The following is a 6,594-nucleotide window of genomic DNA, read 5'->3' as shown; positions in this document are numbered from 1 at the left end:
CTTCTGAAGGATGTCATTTCAATAGCCGGTCCCAGCATCCTCTCTATTATCAACAGTTCTCTGGCCACTGGCATTGTTCCAACCTGTTTCAAGCACGCGGTGGTCCAGCCCCTACTGAAAAAACCTAACCTAGACCCCACCTTGCCTAGCAACTACAGACCCATTTCCAAACTGCCATTCCTGTCAAAAGTCCTTGAAAAGGCAATTCTAAACGAATTAGTGCCCTACCTACACCAAAACACCATCCTGGAAAGTTTCCAGTCAGGTTTCAGAGCCCACCACAGCACAGAGTCTGCCTTGTTGAAGGTACACAACGACCTGCTTCTCGCCATCGACACCGGCGACTGCAATCCTGCTCCTTCTCGACCTCAGCGCAGTGTTCGATACAGTGGACCACACCATCCTTATTGACCGTCTCCGGTACGCGGTTGGCATTGATGGCACTGCCCTGAGCTGGTTCGCTTCGTACCTCAAAGATAGGTGTTTCGCCATCAACATAGGCAGTTATTCCTCTGCTCCAGCTAGCCTCTCCTGCGGAGTTCCACAAGGCTCCATCCTAGGCCCCATTCTCTTCTCTCTATACATGCTCCCCCTTGGCCACATCATTCAAAGGCACGGCATTTCTTTCCACTGCTATGCCGATGACACTCAGCTTTACCTCCCCCTGAAACCCAACTACCAGTCAAATTTAAACAGCCTCTTACACTGCCTTGAGGACATAAAATGTTGGATGGCACAGAACTTCCTCCAATTAAATGAGAGCAAGTCTGAGGTCATCCTATTCGTCCCCCCCGACTCCATCAAATCGATAACAGGCAGTCTTGGAAGCCTATCCTGCCTATTCAAACCGCATGTCAAAAACCTCGGCGTGATATTTGACTGCATTAAAATTTGACAAGCAAGTCAACGCTGTGGTAAAAGCCAGCTTCTTCCAACTTCGTACCATAGCTAAAATCAAACCTTTCCTCCAATTCGACGACACAGAAAAAATCATTCATGCTTTCATTTCCTCCCACCTAGACTACTGCAACTCCCTATACACTGGGATCAGCCAATCTTCCCTGTCCCGCCTGCAACTGGTCCAAAACGCCGCAGCGAGACTCCTGACGGGTACCCATTAAAAGGGACCCCATCACCCCGATTCTGGCCTCTCTCCACTGGCTCCCTGTACGGTACAGAATCAACTTCAAGCTCCTCCTATTCACGTATAAAGCCCTAAATGGACATCCCCCCCTACATCAAAAATCTTCTAACCCACCTCTCTAACTCCAGGTCCCTCAGGTCGGCCGACTTGGGGCTACTCACTATCCCGTGGTCTAGGCTTAAGCTCAGGGGTGACCGCGCTTTTGCGGTTGCAGCTCCTAGACTGGAACAGCATCCCTCTCCCCATCAGAACTGCCCCCTCCATCGACTCCTTTAAGTCCAGGCTCAAAACCTGTTTCTACTCCCTAGCGTTTGAGGCTCATTGAGGAGGCGCTGTGAACTGTTCTGTATGTGCTGTTAGGTTTGCGTGCTACTGTATGTTTCATTTTTTTCTTAGTACCTAATCAGATGTACAGCACTTTGGTCAACGTGGGTTGTTTTTAAATGTGCAATACAAATAAAATTGACTTGACTTGACCTTCTGTGGCAGAGAATTCCACAGATTCACCACTCTCTGTGTGAAAAAAAACTTTCTCATCTCGGTCCTAAAAGACTTCCACCCTTATCCTTAAACTGTGACCCCTTGTTCTGGACTTCCCCAACATCGGGAACAATCTTCCTGCATCTAGCCTGTCCAACCCCTTAAGAAATTTGTACGTTTCTATAAGATCCCCCCTCAATCTTCTAAATTCCAGCGAGTACAAGCTGAGCCTATCCAGTCTTTCTTCATATGAAAGTCCTGCCATACCAGGAATCAATCTGGTGAACCTTCTCTGTACTCCCTCTATGGCAAGAATGTCTTTCCTCAGATTAGGAGACCAAAACGGTACGCAATACTCCAGGTGTGGTCTCACCAATGCCCTGTACAGCTGCAGCAGAACCTCCGTGCTCCTATACTCAAATCCCCTCGCTATGAATGCCAACATACCATTCGCTTTCTTCACTGCCTGCTGCACCTGCATGCCTACTTTCAATGACTGGTGTACCACGACACCCAGGTCTCGTTGCATCTACCCTTCTCCTAATCGGCCGCCATTTAAGTAGTAGTCTGCTTTCCTGTTCTTGCCACCAAAGTGAATAACCTCACATTTATCCACATTATACTGCATCTGCCATGCCTTTGCCCACTCACCTAACCTATCCAAGTCACGTTGCAGCCTCCTAGCATCCTCCTCACAGCTAACACTGCCCCCCAGCTTCGTGTCATCCGCAAACTTGGAGATGTTGCATTCAATTCCCTCGTCCAAATCATTAATATATATTGTAAATAGCTGGGGTCCCAGCACTGAGCCTTGCGGTACCCCACTAGTCACTGCCTGCCATTCTGAAAAGGACCCGTTTATTTCTACTATTTGCTTCCTGTCTGCCAGCCAGTTCTCTATCCACATCAATACTGAACCCACAATACCATGTGCTTTAAGTTTGCATACTAATCTTTTATGTGGGACCTTGTCGAAAGCCTTCTGGAAGTCCAGATATAACACATCCACAGGTTCTCCCTTATCCACTCTACTAGTTACATCCTCGAAAAATTCTAAAAGATTCGTCAGACATGATTTACTTTTCACAAATCCATGCTGACTTTGTCCAATGATTTTACCACTTTCCAAATGTGCTGCTATCCCATCTTTAATAACTGACTCTAGCATTTTCCCCACTACCGATGTTAGACTAACTGGTCTGTAATTCCCCGTTTTCTCTCTCCCTCCCTTTTTGAAAAGTGGGGTTACATTAGCTACCCTCCAATCCTCAGGAACTACTCCAGAATCCAAAGAGTTTTGAAAAATTATCACTAATGCATCCACTATTTCTGGGGCTACCTCCTTAAACACTCTGGGATGCAGCCTATCTGGCCCTGGGGATTTATCGGCCTTTAATCCATTCAATTTACCTAACACCACTTCCCGACTAACCTGGATTTCACTCAGTTCCTCCATCTCATTTGACCCCCGGTCCCCTGCTATTTCCGGCAGATTATTTATGTCTTCCTTAGTGAAGACAGAACCAAAGTAGTTATTCAATTGGTCTGCCATGTCCTTGTTCCCCATGATCAATTCACCTGTTTCTGACTGCAAGGGACCTACATTTGTTTTAACTAATCTTTTCTCTTCACATATCTATAAAAGCTTTTGCAGTCAGTTTTTATGTTCCCTGCCAGTTTTCTTTCATAATCTATTTTCCCTTTCCTAATTAAGCCCTTTGTCCTCCTCTGCTGGACTCCCAGTCCTCTGGTAGGCTGCTTTTTCTTGCTAATTTGTACGCTTCATCTTTTGTTTTGATACTATCCCTAATCTCCCTTGTTAGCCACGGATGCACTACCTTCCCTGATTTATTCTTTTGCCAAACTGGGATGAACAATTGTTGTAGTTCATCCATGCGGTCTTTAAATGCCTTCCATTGCCTATCCACCGTCAACCCTTTAAGAATCAATTGCCAGTCTATCTTGGCCAATTCACGTCTCATGCCCTCAAAGTTACCTTTCCTTAAATTCAGAACCGTTATTTCTGAATTAACTAAGTCACTCTCTATCCTAATGAAGAACTCAACCATATTATGGTCACTCTTGCCCAAGGGGCCACGCACATCCAGACTGCTAACTAACCCTTCCTCATTACTTAATACCCAGTCTAGAATAGCCTACTCTCTCATTGGTTCCTCTACATGTTGGCTTAGAAAACTATCTCGTATACATTCCAAGAAATCCTCTTCCTCAGCACCTCTGCCAATTTGATTCACCCAATCTATATGTAGATTGAAGTCACCCATTATAACTGTTTTACCTTTGTTGCCACCATTTCTAATTTCCTGTTTGATGCCATCCCCAATTCTACTACTACTGTTAGGTGACCTGTACACAACTCCCACTAGTGTGTTCTGCCCCTTAGTGTTTCGCAGCTCGACCCATATCGATTCCACATCCTCCAAGCTAATGTCCTTCCTTTCTATTTCATTAATCTCCTCTCTAACCAGCAACGCTACCCCACCTCATTTTCCTTTCTGTCTATCCCTCCTGAATATTGAATATCCCTGGATGTTCAGCTCCCAGCCTTGGTCACCCTGGAGTCTTGTCTCCGTAATCCCAACAATATCATATTCATTAATAACTATCTGCACATTCAACTCATCCACCTTATTCCGAATGCTCCTTGCATTGAGACACAAAACCTTCAGGCTTGTTTTTACAACACTCTTACCCCTTATACAATTATGTTGAAAAGTGGCCCTTTTTGATTTTTGCCCTGGATTTGTCTGCCTGCCACTGTTACTTTTCACCTTGCTACCTATTGCTTCCACCCTCATTTTACACCCCTCTGTCTCTCTGCTCATGCTCCCATCCCCCTGCCACATTAGTTTAAATCCTCCCCGACAGCACTAGCAAACACTCCCCCAAGGACATTGGTTCCATTCCGGCTCAGGTGCAGACCGTCCTGTTTGTACTGGTCCCACCTCTCCCAGAACTGGTTCCAATGCCCTAGAAATTTGAATCCCTCCTCCTTGCACCATTTTTCAAGCCACGTATTCATCTGAAATATCCTCCTATTTCTACTCTGACTAGCACGTGGCACTGGTAGTAATCCAGAGATTATTACCTTTCACGTCCTGTTTTTAAGTTTATCTCCTAGCTCCCTAAATTCACCTTGTAGGACCTTATCCCGTTTTTTACCTAAATCGTTGGTGCCAATGTGCACCACGACAACTGGCTGTTCGCCCTCCCCCTCCAGAATGTTCTGCAGCCGCTCAGAGACATCCCTGACCCTTGCACCAGGGAGGCAACATACCATCCTGGAGTCCCGTTTGCGGCCGCAGAAACGTCTGTCTATTCCCCTTATAAATGAATCCCCTATTACTATAGCCCTTCCACTCTTTTTCCTCCCCTCTTTTGCCGCAGAACCACCCACGGTGCCATGAACTTGGCTGCTGCTGCCTTCCCCTGATGAGCCATCTCCCCCAACAGTATCCAAAATGGCATATCTGTTTAGGAGGGAGATGACCGCAGGGGACTCCTGCACTACCTGCTTATTGCTACGCTGGTTAGTGGCCACCCGTTCCCTTTCTGTCCGCTTAACCTTTACCTGTGGTGTGGCCAACTCACTGTACGTGCTATCCACGACCTTCTCAGCATCGTGGATGCTCCAGTATGAACCCAACCGCAGCTCCAACCATTCAATGCGGTCTGCCAGGAGCTGCAGCTGGACACACTTCCTGCACATGTAGTCATCAGGGACACCGACAATATCCCTGATCTCCCACATGTTGCAGGATGAGCATTCCATGGGGCCGATCTCACCTGACATGTCACCCCCAAATTAAATCAAATCCCTCTTAATCCTTTAAACTGTACCTTTACTAAAAAGCACTGTACCCTTAACTCACCGAACCCTTAACTCACCGAACCCTTAACTCACCGAACCGTAACTCACTGAACCCTTAACTCACCGAAACCCTAACCCGCCGAACCCTTAACTCACCGAACCCTTAACTCACCGAACCTTTAACTCCCTGAACCCTTAACTCACCGAACCCATAACTCACTGAACCCTTAACTCACCGAACCCTTAACTCACCGAACCCTTAACTCACTGAACCCTTAACTCCCTGAACCCTTAACTCCCTGAACCCTTAACTCACCGAACCCTTAACTCACTGAACCCTTAACTCACTGAACCCTTAACTCACTGAACCATTAACTCACTGAACCCTTAACTCACTGAACCCTTAACTCACTGAACCCTTAACTTACCGAACCCTTAACTCACCGAACCCTTAACTCACTGAACCCTTAACTCACTGAACCTTAACTCACCGAACCCTTAACTCACTGAACCCTTAACTCACTGAACCCTTAACTCACTGAACCCTTAACTCACTGAACCCTTAACTCACTGAACCCTTAACTCACTGAACCCTTAACTCACTGAACCCTTAACTCACCGAACCCTTAACTCACTGAACCCTTAACTCACCGAACCCTTAACGCACCGAACCCTTAACTCACTGAACCCTTAACTCACTGACCCCTTAACTCACCGAACCCTTAACTCACTGAACCCTTAACTCACTGAACCCTTAACTCACTGAACCCTTAACTCACTGAACCCTTAACTCACTGACCCCTTAACTCACCGAACCCTTAACTCACTGAACCCTTAACTCACTGACCCCTTAACTCACTGAACCCTTAACTCACTGAACCCTTAACTCACTGACCCCTTAACTCACTGAACCCTTAACTCACTGAACCATTAACTACAAAGTACGAACAGAAAGCAGAAATACAACCCTGGGGTTACACCCAATCAGCGGCTTCCTCCCGACCACTTCTTTTGAAGTGAGATGGAACGTTTTTAAACCAACGCCGCTCCAACCGCCCCTGGGCCCCGCCCACACGCCGCTCCAACCGCTCCCTGGGCCCCGCCCACACGCCGCTCCAACCGCCCCTGGGCCCCGCCC

Source organism: Rhinoraja longicauda, chromosome 19 (assembly GCF_053455715.1).
Source record: "Rhinoraja longicauda isolate Sanriku21f chromosome 19, sRhiLon1.1, whole genome shotgun sequence".
Classification (NCBI taxonomy): domain Eukaryota; kingdom Metazoa; phylum Chordata; class Chondrichthyes; order Rajiformes; family Arhynchobatidae; genus Rhinoraja; species Rhinoraja longicauda.
The sequence above is the reverse complement of the archived record's forward strand: the minus strand, read 5'-3'. Positions refer to the sequence as shown.